Source organism: Barbus barbus, assembly GCF_936440315.1.
Source record: "Barbus barbus genome assembly, chromosome: 10".
In the NCBI taxonomy this organism is placed as follows: Eukaryota; Metazoa; Chordata; class Actinopteri; order Cypriniformes; family Cyprinidae; genus Barbus; species Barbus barbus.
The window spans coordinates 2976432-2989145 of NC_136738.1; the positions used below are offsets into that span (position 1 = coordinate 2976432).

Consider the following 12714-nt stretch of genomic DNA (forward strand, 5'->3'; position numbering starts at 1 on the left):
AACTGTGTGACAACGCTGCTTTAATCAACCGAAAGGTGTCTAGTGACCAACATAGTAATGTATAGTATGTAGTTTTGGGCTGGGGAGCTGGGGGTGACGTCCGTGGGGAGGGCCGGTCACTCAAACATATCGAGCAGCAGAAATACATCATGCTGCCCTTCAGCTCTGACACAAAGTGTGGCAGGGGTCAGCATGAGCAGAAAGCCCTAATGTACTTGCCTGTAACCTCTGACCCCATTAACACCTGTCAATCAAACCCCTGCCTCTCAAAACGGTCCTTTAGAAAGCCAAAAGTGTGATTTAAGGAACGAGGTCAGGAGCTTTGAGAAGAAAGGATCAGGATGTTTAATATTCCACATGGCCGGCCCAATAATTCTCCATTTTCTTGCACATAGCCAGGAATCTCAATGGGTACGAGGCGTAACCTAAAAAGAGTATTTTGTTCGTCATGATATTCTATTGGTACTTTAGGTGCTTGCGTTTATGCGTGCATTCATATAGCATAACAATTTTCAAAGATAAGTAATTTCCAAATGAAGAACTAGACTACCTACTGCAAATCAACCGAAACATTTCTCAGACTCTCTTGCATATTTGCAGCTTTTTTCAAATCAAGATCCAGTTATGATATTGTGATACAGTAGATTGATATATATTGAATCATGGCATGTTTCAAAATATACATCTTATTGTGAGGTAACTGGTGATACAGCCCTAGATGAGAAATATAAACTGACATATTAGCTAGATACCTGACAGATACAAAATGTTTGCATGTCCATGGATTATGCGAGTAAATTTTGAAGTATAAAGAATCAAGATACATTTAAATATTTAATTCTGTAAGCAACTTACTAGCTATCATTCAACTGTAATTGTGTCCTTTCACAAAGAGAGTGATACATATCATGATAGTTAATAATGATAAACATATTAGCCTCCGTACTAACAGATGATAATATTTATGGTTGAATTTGTATGGATTTTGATTGGCTATTAATGCTTTTATCATTAATCAAACAGAAAAAATGCTATCATTGATATCATTGCTGTGTCATTATTGTTAAAGGGGTCATATGACGTTGCTAAAAAGAACATTATTTTGTGTATTTGGTGTAATGTGATGTGTTTATGCAGTTTAAGGTTCAAAAAACACATTATATTCCATATACTGTACATTATTGTTGTTCCTCTATGCCCCGCCTTTCTGAAACGTTTTACAAAGCTCATCGTTCTGAGAAGCGAGGCATGCTCTGATTGGCCAGCTATCCACTGCGTTGTGATGGCCGAATACCTCAAGCGTGAGACGGAAATGTTACGCCCCTTACCATATGTTGATGCCGTGTCCCGGCGTGACGACACAAAAACAATAAAAACCACTATAAACGAGGCATTTGTTGCATCCAGTGGGGACATAATTACTGATTATAATGACTTATACTGTCTTTTTAGGCGTTGCATCGCGCCGCGTAAACATTACCATGTCTGCATTTGTGATCGGAGAAACGTCAAACAACAAGCTCTACTCTAAACTGCTCAAAACTCACATTTGAATCGTCAGTGGCAAATTCTTTAAATAAGAAAACGTACTTAGCTGTGAGTCAGAAGCGCCAAAGTTAGAATTGCCCCACTATAGAAACAGCCTTTGAGCATGTCCGGCAGGCTACTCCCAGGGTCAGGAAATAGTCCTCCGTAAAATGCGCTGCACACACTCTAATATTTGGGCTGAACTGTTCTGGAACAGTGTTGTAAATACTACTTAACCACTGATTTCTAGTTGTGTCCTCTTTTGGAAGCCCAAACAAAGTAGTTTCGCTTTCACAACAAAACACAGCACCTTCAGAACATGGCGCCGATGGCAACAACAATACTACGATGAGAATAAAAATCACGTCCCCTTTCTTTGCATATACATTTGGCCGGTGTTTTGCAAATCTCCCCACACCGTGATGTAGACATGTGGGGGCGTGTTTGAATGAGCCGTTTTAGGTGGGCGTGGTCGAGTCTTAACTTTTATAACTCTTTGGGTTTGAGACTGTAGTCTTTGCAACTTCAGGGATCTTATCTATGCACAAACAGCTTGTAACACTCCAAAGAGAAAGGAAAACTTGAAATCGTATCATACGACCTCCTTTAGACTAACCATAGACCCCTTGGCTGAACTATCCAGAACACAAAGCAGCTCAAATGTCAACCTCATTCAGAAGTATTTCCTATGCAGTGAAGTTAGTCAAATCATAACAGATCATTTTTATTAAAGGTACAGTAGCAAAAAACAGCGTATTTTATCCTAAGAGTCAACAAGAGGGAGGGCAATGGTCTTGTAAAACAGTTTTTCGACAACATTACAAGTACACTTAAGGCAAAAGTGCAAGATTTTAGACCGTTCATGTAGCAGGTGTCAATCTGAAGACAGCTTAGTATTTACAATAAAGCAGTCTGGATGTGGCTTGAATATCTCATTCCCTTGACAATGTGGTCTTTGTAACAAACACTAGCTTTTAAAACAGAGGTTAAGGCACTAAATAAACGTTTGCATGGTAAAAGCGTTCTCAAGTGTCGACCCAGACTACAAGAGTTAACTCTTCATCCTATCATCCTCCTGAAAGCTGACATTACCAGCATGTGCAGTTATGTCAGAACGCCTACCTTCATAGACAAGGCAGCGCAAACAATTAACCGAACAGTGACAACTGATGGCTTGTTCCCTTGTTAATACACACACAAAACATCTTTTTAATGGGAAAGCACAAGCTACATAAACGCCCACCAAAAAAAAATTAAAACAAGAGTGCGTCTGTGATTCATTCTCCTCTCAATTTTAATGATTAGTTTGTGCCGTTTGAGTCACGGTTTGATGCTGTTGCTAATTAAAGAACAAAAGCATTAATCTAGCGGCTGACTGATGATCTGATGAGCATGTCACCGGTTTTATTTGCTCGTAGTGCCTGATCTCCTCGCGCTGACCCTCATCGAATGAATGACACGGATGGAGCTGGCAGTAATGAAACAGTGCCGAACAAAGAGACGGCGACAGCCTTGACAGAGGCAAGAGGGGAAGCAAACACACTGGAGGGTATGATGGGATACGTACCACATGCTGAGAGGGTTATGAGAGTTTGCTTATCTATATATAGGTGTTTGTTTCATCGTTTTAACCAAGGCAAACACCACATACACCTGTTTTCTAAATGAAGACATCTGCTCCCATTACTCATTCAAACTTACGATGGTTATCAGACAATGAGCGGCACAGTTTCAAATGTACACCATTACAATAATTACATTCTCCATTTAATATATGGACGAGACATTTGACCTACAAAGTAATCTGGAAATACACTGACAAAAAAGGTGTTACCATGTTTTTGGAGATTTGACCCCGTTATTTGTAGAAATCCATCCAAATATTAAAATATATGAATTTGGTAAATATTAAAGTGCCCCTATTATGGATTTTTGAAAATGGCCCTTCATGCAGTGTGTAACACAGCTCTAAGTGACTGAAAACATCCTGCAAAGTTTTAAATCTGAAAGTGCACCGTGTATAATGTTATTGTCTCTCAAAAGAAAGGGTCGACTCTGAATCATTGAAACGAGTCGTTTTTAAAACGAATCCCAAGCCGTTTCATGTTGCCATCAACATGAAACATTATCATACTGCCTGCCCACTTGATGGTCTTTTCGCGTTGGTCTGAATGAAAATGCAAATAGGTGCCGCTTTTGGAGCCGTAAACATATTGGTTTCCCCGGTAACGCTGTACACAAAGCAGCACTGCGCTCACAAACACTGCTTTATCAGGCATTACAGGCGAGATGAAATGAAAATGAGACCAATCGACCAATCACCGCAGATTAGCGTCACGCAAAGGAGGGGTTTGGAAAAATAAATCGTTGAGCGAATCGTTTGAGAATGGTTGAGCAAGTAAGGTAAAAAATAAATGCATATTATAAGACAATAAAAGTGTTTTTTGACCTTGCATGCATGTCAACCTGTTGTTGGGGACTCCCAAAACCAAAATATGAACCTTTCATTACCCATAATAGGGGCACTTTAATGCCTAGTTTCACAGACGGGGCTTAGATTAAGATCAGTATCAGCAAGCTTCTTTTAGTTAAAATGGCTCAGACATGCATTTTAGTCTGGGACTACGCTTAAAAGGAACACTCCACTTTTTCTGAAAATAGGCTGATTTTACAACTTCCCTAGAGTTAAACAGTTGAGTCTTACTGTTTTTGAATCCATTCAGCCGATCTCCGGGTCTGGCGTTAGCACTTTTAGCTTAGCTAAGCATAGATCATTGAATTGGATTAGACCGTTAGCATCGCGCTCAAAAATGACCAAAGAGTTTCGATAATTTTCCTATTTAAAACTTGACTCTTCTGTAGTTACATCGTGTACCAAGACTGACGAAATTTGAAAAGTTGTGATTTTCTAGGCCGATATGTCTAGGAACTACACTCTCATTCCGGCGTAATAATCAAGAAACTTTGCTGCCGTACCATGGGTGCAGCAGGCGCAATGATATTACGCAGCGCCTGAAAATAGTCCCCAGCTATATCATAACTAGTTACCTAGCTGGGGACTACTTTCAGGCACTGCGTAATATTCATTGCGCCTGCTGGAAGTTTGGAAGTTTCATTGTATGTGCCCTGTAAGTTTAACAGAAGAAAACAAATACGGGGAATCAATGCAACAATGACAAAATGATTAAGGGTAATGTTGAGTAAACGATGACAACAAATCCCTTTAAGAGGACAGAGAATTTAAACCTTATTCAGTTGAACAAAGAAGAGTCAAAGATCAGTTTACAAGATTTGTCTGGTCACGTGTCTATTCCCATCGACACAGCAGGTGACCCACGAGCAAAGACGGTAAGAACCTCTGGCAATATATACAACCAATTCCTCACAGGAAGCGTGGTGTTATTTACCATCAAACACACACACCCCCCACAGGAAGAGAGGCATCACAGCTCCAACAAGTGATACATTTAAACTATCACTTCTTGGTGACTATTAAACCCACAGGGTTCAAGATACGAAAAAATACTCCCAGAGCAATTAGCAGTCTCTGAGATCCTCCCAGAGGACGACTGTTCTAATGATAGCAGAGACAGACAGACAAATAAACATGCATGTGACAGATCATAAGACCAGAAACCATACAGGAGGAATACAGAAGATGTAAAAACATGAAAAAATAGACTTGGTTTTGAAAATAATTGACAATGAGAGATGTTGGAAGTGATTAGATGCTGGTTAGTTTGAATGAAAAAAACAAAAACAAAAAAACAGTGGGATTCAAGCTGGGTAATGTACTGGATATTTAGTGGTGATTAAACTTCCATTAGTTAAAGATGACCACCTAAATGCTGGAATAAAACGGCAATAATTATCCGAAAGAATTGTTGCGTCCAAACTAATTACATCTCAAAATCACTTAAAATAATGGCCTGTGAAAGCTCAAATAGAGTCTGCGGGAAATTCTGGATCAATGACACCCACCAATTTGGCTTTTAAGATCCTTTCAAATGGATTAGGTTCAGCCCTTCTTTTGTCTTTGGAGAGGGAAGAATATTTTTCTAAAAAGTTTAAAATATCTGGCAGTGCTCCTCAGTGGGAGGCGAGGGCAAATCCAAGGGCCGTTTCTCTCCCTTTTCCAACCACTTACTTCTGCCAAAAAGTGCAAGTGACAATCTGAACAATTACAAAGGCCTATTACCTCAATCAGGTATAGAGTAGTGTGGACCCTCTCTTTCTCTGTCCATCTCCCTCCCTCTCTGGTGCTTTTCAGTATAGAAGGGTGCAACTCTGAGTGCATTAGTGAGCTCTAACCCTGTCATTTCTCAGGCACACTCACTTATTACGGACACGCCGCATGTTCCTGCAGCCAGGAGGAGGAACACGCAGAGCAGACAGGTTCAGTAGAGAAGAAAGAGAGAGGTGGAGATGTGTGAAAGACCATGAAGAATAATGGTAAGACAAAGAGAAAGAAAGAGGCTGTTCTAAAACCTAGTCAACAGCCCTTTAGGACAGTGTGCCATTCAGAAAATAACTGAAAATGCCTTTGAAATTACAATTAAATTCCAGGACATGCTCATTCTAATTAGCTAAAATTAAATAAAAAAAAAATAAAAAATATTTTATTTCAGCTAGTTGAAATAGCAAGTAAATGGACTTAAATATTTTATTTTCTCTATTCTAAAACAGCAATTCTAATTTATTATGTGTATATACACACATTCAGTATATATTTTTTTAAATATAAATATATACATTTATATATTCATATTATTTTATATTGTATATAAATATATTTAATATATAAACAACAACACATTTTTCTTAAATATATACATGCATATTTACATAATAAATAAATACAGTATAAACACATTATGTAAACAAAAACTTTTATTTTAGATGCGAGTAATCATTTCACAGCACTGATATATATTTATGGAATTGCTTGATAAATGATAGGATTTCGTCTTCTCTAACTTCTATTAAAATAGCAGCAGTCAAATTTATTCATAGGTTTTGCCTAATGAGACCGAATACAATAGCCATGCAATACAGCTTCATTTAGTTCATTTAGCCATTGAGAGAGATCTGCCTCAGAAGCTTATTGCTGAATTACATTAATTACATCCATATCAACTGAATAGAAAAACGAAGTAACATGACAATACCTATAAAAGCTCCTTATTGAGATATAGCGATTAGGATGGACAATAGCTGATTTAAACAGTCATACATTAAATCTACATTATCAACTATTACATAGACGGATACGCGGTCAACTGGATTTACTGAACATTTGTGCCATGTTATTTCAGTACATTATTCACTATTCAATAAGCAACCCAGGTACTGTATTTTAAATTAAGTTTTTGCTATGTAAATTAGGTTATTGTTGTACCTTATTCACAAAAAACGGCTATCTGCCAAGGAAAACTGAGCATTAAACTATCACTGCTAACATGTTGGGAAAACTGAGCTCTGTTATTTCTAAAGACCAAGAAAATATGAAATACTAATAGCAAGGAGAGGAGATTGCATTCAATTTGGTAGCTGCTGCATGTTTAACACGCGGGCATAGTTTGTTAACTTGGGAATGTCAAGAACAGGGAGGGAAAAATCCTAGTAAAGGTTTCTTTGCCTGGCTTTTCTTTGTTCAGGTTCTCTCTCTTTCTGTCACACACAAACACATATCTCCTCCAGCTGTACATAAGCCTTCATCAATGAAAAGTGCCAGTTTAATTACACCCAATGGGCTGAAAGAGAGAGAGGGAGAGCGGGAGAAAGCGAGACAGAGAAATTGATGTTAATTGGGGGTTTGTGAATGAGAGGCTGTTGGATTAAAAGCAGAGCCGTTTTAATTTGAGATCATGTATCCCTTTTGAGTGTCATTTTAAAGAAGCTTGCGAGAGCGCAGATAGTGTGCGAGAGTTCACACTACAGGCAGGAGTCTAAGACAGCGTGAGGCTGCGCTAATCAGGCACAAGTCAGGCCGTGACGTCACAAAGTGTCTCACAAACACATGGAAACATCCTCATCTTTATGCAGATGGATGCTAGGATGCAAAAACACACAATCAAGCACAAAACCACTGACGCAGGTCTGAGCGGTATGATGGGTTATTTGATATTTTAGCGATATTTTTTTTTTTTTTTTACATCAAATGTGGCTTTGAATTTATGCCAGATTTCACTCATTCATTTGCAATGAATGTTGCATCAAGTTTCATATAAAAAGAAAAAAAAAATAGTATCTTTCATCGGTAAACAATTTAACTTCACTGGACCAAAATATGCATTACTGCACAATATTCTAATATATAAAAGATTTTCATTGAACGGTCAGCAAAAATCACTGTATATGTTAATGCAATTTCAAATTATTCATAACATGTAATAATGTCATGCATTCTACCTCTACACTGATTTATGTGTATTTTATCCACATTTATGTGTTAAGCGTTACATAATTCGTCTTTCTGTGTAAGCTGAGGTCAGAATGTCACCTGTGGCCCTTAACTACCATTGCAGTGACATCACACATTAAATGTCATGGCTGAGAGTAAAGTGAACCTAATACTGCCATATTTCTTCATGCAAGTTTAACTCCGTGAAAACAGAGTCGAGATGTGAGGAGTTCGACTACGCCGGTCACTCAGCATTACTGATATTCTAGGGTGTGCTATAAGAGTTGAACCTGTTCTCCAAATCCTGCTGGATACAGGTGTGGAAAAAATGTCTAATATCTGGTAAAGTGAGATTCCTTGGTGTTTTGCAATTAAAAAAATATTTCTAGAATAGTCCTCTGAGCTTTACTTCTTGCCCTTTCATGTATCAAAAAACAACAAACAAACAAAAAATAAAAATAAAAAAATGTTTATGAATTGAGTAGTCTTATCTTTACATCTCCCACAAAAACAAAACAGAAAACAAAACTAAATGAAACCACCAAAACAAAAAATATTTATTTTTAAGGTTTGTAAGGTTATAAACGTTTTTTGTTTTGTTGGTTTTTACTTAAAGTGTGGTCTTTGCCACTGGACTTCTGTACGAACACCAACAAGTGAACACACTGATCCCAGATGAGAGGGGTGTGCTGCCGGCTGAGCCTCTTGCGAAACAATGCGCTGGCCAGTGGGACTGCAGGCTGAGGTCCCTGGGTTCACACTCGGACCACCAACATAACCAGCAAAAGAAAAACAAATCCACATAACTAATTGGTTCTTATGGGACGTTCAGAGGGAATAAAAATAGACAAGGACACAGGACAAATACATCCCTGAGGAATCTCCGTCTCTCATGACTAATACCTGTAGAAATGTATCCGCAAGTGACCGTTTCCAAGGTTACAAATATTATCTGCCGTCTCCATCCTCTAGAGTTCTGATTTCAAATTGAAAAGAATGATTTTTAAAGTGGATTTAGATAATAATGTGTGAAATTAATCTAGATGGTTTGTGTTTCACATCCTACAAGTGCAGGAAGGTGTACAGCCCTATTCTGGAATGAATACTCTTCAGTATAGCCTCAGATGATAATCACGTTGCACACAAAAACCCTAAGAGCAGACTGAAACTGCCCGTTCCATAGTGATTGATTTTTTTTGTTTAACTTATTTGCAAAAGTTTGTGAACAGCGTCAAATGCCTTTTTTCTAACAAGATTATACTTCAAGTTATTAAACTGGTTGAAACGTGCTCTACTAGTCTGAACCACAGGGACCAAAACACAATTTGAAACAACATGAGCTCTCAGAAGTGCAGAGCACCTGCTAAGCAACTCTTCCCAAACTATTTGCATATGACTCCATTTATGAACAATCTACACAAAAATGTGTGTTGTGTTTGATGAATAAGACCCAATACACAGTACTGAGGATCAACTAGTCACCTGTAGTTTGCCTGGTTATAGTGAAGTAATCAGAACTATTACTTATTACTCTTTTCTGTTTTGTTTCCATTCAACTTCAATATGTATACGGCACACTACTATTCAAAAGTCTGGGGTTGGTAAGATTTTGTAATGTTTTTTTTTCCTCTTATGCCCACCAAGGCAGTATTTATTTGATCAAAAATACAGTAATATTGTTTAATATCACTACAGTTTAAAATAACTGTTTTCTATTTGATTTTTTTTTATTTATTTTTTATGTAATTTATTCCTGGCATGGCAAAGCTGAATTTGTAGTAGCCTTTAATCCAGTCTTTGGTCACACGATTGTCCAAAAATTATTTTGTAACATTAAAAAAGTCTGTACTGTCACATTTGACACCTTCAAAAAAAATATTCTATTCTATTCTATTCTTCCCCCATTCAGGCTGGTACGATCCAAAAAAAAACCTTTGTCATGTCAGATGATTTCTTCCTGTCTAAGTAGGCAGATTTTGCCTAGATGATTTTAGCTGCAATGTGGACCTTTATGTTATTAGTCAAAAGTCTAGCACTGCAAAACCACCCTCTCCCCACATCAGAACAAGTGCAAACAAGGCGAAACTGTAAAGGCAGCAACCCACAATCTGGCCCAAATACTTTTTCCATATTCCACTGCACAACCTATTATCTATGTGTGTGTATCTGAGAAAGAGATATGTCTCCGAGTTTGTGTGTTTGACAGAAAGAGAGCAGAGAACCTCCATCTCTGACGTGCCACAGGTGCAGTAAGCCCCGCAGGAAATAAAGCTTCTTAAATACAATGAAAACACAGAAGTCAGCCAGTCGGCTGCTAAATGATATACAGGCGATGAAGGGAGAGATGAAGGAAGCACGGAGCAGCATAAGAGAAGAGGAAACGGGGACGGCCGCAGGTGTGAGGGCACCCAAGAAAAATGCTTTAATGTGTAACGAATATCTAAGGAAGAAGGCCAAATCAACAAAGGGCAGACGGGAAAGGTCTTGTGGACAGAGACCGAGGCCGAAGTGCAGGAATCGGATTGCACAAGAAGGAAGAGTCTCTGTTTGAGAATGTTTGTGGAGCGTTCCGGAACACTGATAAAGCTGTGTGAGCTCATTATACTCTAGAGGTTCCGCTGTCCGCTTCACATTCCTGTCACCCGGAAAGAGAGGGAGTTCCCTTAACCCTTCAGGGACAGCTGGGGGTGTAAGAGGCTTGGGGTCTTCTGACCCCGGAGGAAAGGGATAAACTCATCCATCTTGGTACTGAGGCTTTATCGGTCAGGTTGTGTTGAAGTTTGGTGTCGTGCCGCAGGTTTCCTGTCTGTCCGAGGGTGTGTAGACAAAAGAAACTCATCAGACACATAAATTATCCAAAAGCCCTTCCATGCCACCTGATACTGAAGGAATGCCGTGATCTCAGCTTATAACAGGCATGGAGAACACACAAACCCTCAATAAATCACACACAGGACCTAAAACCACTCAGAGTAACAGAGAAACTGCTAATTAATTTCCAGCATGCTGTCGGCCACTTGTATCAGTCACTCAGACACTACTACAGTTCATGTAAAGGCCTATTTGCAGTGTGAAAGTTCAGTATGACAAGATGTTAAATATGTTATGCTCCTTCAGACAGACTGCTAATTTTTTTTTTTTTTTTTGATTATGAAGAAACCTTTTTCTGCATAGACTGCTTTTTGTCTTTCTTCTCTCAGTGAAAAAAACTCTAGACAAATATATATATATATTTTTTTTTTAATTAAAACATTTTAACTACATTTATTAGTGTAGAAATACGTCTAGTATAACCCTCAAAGAACAGAACAGTAGCATGTTGGTTTGTGCGTAAGTTACACATCACAAGTTCTCACAGAAAACAGTGTCTAGCAGATCAAATACATAAAAGATGGTATAAAATGATAATTAAAAAAAAAAAAACAATGTTTTTTTTTTTATAATTACAAAAATTCTAACAAATATTAAACAATTCTAATTAAGATTAATAATAAAATTCATTACATAAATAAATATTTATTAAATAATAAACAAACAAATATCCCAAACATAAAAATGTTAATACAAAAACTTCCAGGCCTCAATAAAAAAAAAATTTAAATTAAAAAAAATCATATTTCAATATTGACAAGTAGGGTTTGGGAATTAATTCTGGAATCAGATACTTAAAGTCAGGAATTGGATACTTGTTGTAAAATAATAAAAAAATTATTTAGTTGGCGAAAAGGCACTATTCAAAATTTATACATTTTTGAATCATTCATTACAGAGATTTATTCATAAATGCTGATTCATCCAGTAATGAAACAAGTAAATCTTGAGTCATTGAATCATTCATTTATAAATAGAATATTATTTAGTTTAGTTGCCTAATGAGAGCCAAAAAATTTTTTATCCAGAATCGTCTATTTTGCACAACAGCTCTTAGTTGAGTCCAAATTGTATGTAGCCTAATGTTTTTTTGCTCATGGTATTCAGCTGCAACTAAATGCTTTTGCAAAAAGAGACACAAAATAAATATTTTGACTAAATGTTTGACTATTTGGTCTAATATAGCTTGTCAGCAAATTATGGCTCTGTGTATTAAATACCGCTCCATCTGGAAGCACGTGATGGAGATTAACTACTAATCACAGAACCGGCTTCACTGACTAGATGCGCATGATCATCGCATTCAATTATTTGCACAGCCCTACTTTGTTCCATTACTTGGTGCAAGCCTTAAATCTGACAAAAGTGCACAAGAAGACAAAGCAAATATATAGCAAAGCCAAACAGCAGGACTTTCTTTTCAAAAACACACACAAAAACCACATACAACTGGTTGTAAGCCTGCGGTGAGGTACACAGCAAGAGAAGAGGGAACGGAGTCAAGCAAAAAGAAACAAAATAAAAAGCCACAAAAAAATGAAATTCAGAGCGAGAATGAGGACAGAGAGAGAAAAGAGAAAGAAAGAGAGGTGAAGTGCATTAAAGCCATCCACGATGCTCCAATAAAAGGCTCTGAATGAGCAGAGTGGTAATCATAAAAAACTCCATCTATTCTGAGCCAGTCCATTAAGCAGGCGGGGGGAGAGCGAGACAGTCCATTAAGCAGACCAGGGGGGAGAGAGAGCACGTAAGAGAGAAACAAATGGCTATACTTCACTAACTCCACAAAGCTCCATAAATGCATTCAACACACTGTAGCGATACAGCTCTGCTCATATGCCATTTCATCAGAACATTGGGGCTATTCTAGATGAGCATTTTATTGAAGGAGAAGGGGGGAAAAATGAGCAAAT

General features: G+C 37.8%; 1 protein-coding gene across 4 annotated transcripts in view; it reads right to left on the reverse strand.

Annotated features, from left to right (window-relative positions):
• Positions 1-12714, reverse strand: part of pard3bb (par-3 family cell polarity regulator beta b) — a 286069-nt gene that overhangs the window by 194249 nt on the left and 79106 nt on the right. The gene's annotated exons all lie outside the window — the stretch shown is intronic.